The sequence below is a fragment of the Triticum dicoccoides genome, chromosome 4A, assembly GCF_002162155.2.
Source record: "Triticum dicoccoides isolate Atlit2015 ecotype Zavitan chromosome 4A, WEW_v2.0, whole genome shotgun sequence".
NCBI classification, from domain to species: Eukaryota; Viridiplantae; Streptophyta; class Magnoliopsida; order Poales; family Poaceae; genus Triticum; species Triticum dicoccoides.
Window position 1 is genome coordinate 329,831,347 of NC_041386.1, and position 1,127 is coordinate 329,832,473.

Consider the following 1,127-nt stretch of genomic DNA (forward strand, 5'->3'; position numbering starts at 1 on the left):
CAACCGGAGTGTTGTACGAGATATTTCTTACCCCTTGTTCCATTCATTCAATTGTTACGGAGGCAGTGTATTGTGATTTCATCAAGTATCCTCTCATCTTTTCAAGTTCATGTTCAATTCTTTCCATTTACAGTCGGAGTGCTGCCCAAATTATATCATTCTTAATCCTTTTCTATCTTGTTTCAACCGGAGTGGTTTCAATATATATCTTGCCCTTCAACCTCAAGGTTTTTTCGCAATGTTCTTTGTCCCTCTTTTCTAACGGAGTGTTTCCGACTTTGTTCACCTTCGTTGTATTCTTTTCTCGAATTTGTTCAACCTTGCAAGGTTCTTTGGTTTCACTCGTTTGTCGGAGAAGCAACATAGTTTCACCTCACGTCTTCCTCTTCGTTTCCCCTCCGGTGCCATTCTAGATGTCGGGACGAGATCCTCTCGTAGTGGTGGAGTGTTGTGACGCCCCGAGACCGTTGAGCCAGGTGTCTTCCAGTTATTCACCGTCATTGCAATGTCATTTGCTCGCGTGTTGCATTTCATCATGTCATCATGTGCATTGCATCATCATGTTTTCGAAACTTGCATCCATCCCGGTCTCCTCGTTCCGTCCGTTGTCCGTTCTGAGCCTAGACACACTTGCACGCGCCCGCGGCATGTCCGAAATATTATTTTATAAGTGGCTGGAAAATGTTCTTGGAATGGGATGAAAGTTGGCATGTGGTCTTATTATAGTGTAGATAGACCGCCTGTCAAGTTTCATCGCATTCGGAGTTCGTTTGATAGCCAACCGTTAACTATAGCAGCAATATAGCCGGTCTAACGTCGGACGTTTTCGGTCTCCGGAAACCGTGCCGGGCTGCATCTCTCCCCTCTTCTCTCAGACCAACCCGCTCTTCACAATCCGCCAGACACAACCTATCCTCTCTCGTCAGCCCGCGGCCCTCCTCGCGCGCGTCCGAAAGTTGTCCCAGACCCGACCCGGACAGTCGTCACCGTTGTGTCCGGATCATCCCCAAACATCTACAAAACATCACCATTTTCTTATTTGGACTCCCTAGCCTATTTTTCCCGACCATTCGATTACGATCGGAGGGACGGATTAGCCCCTAAACTCCCCCTCTTTTCCTTATATA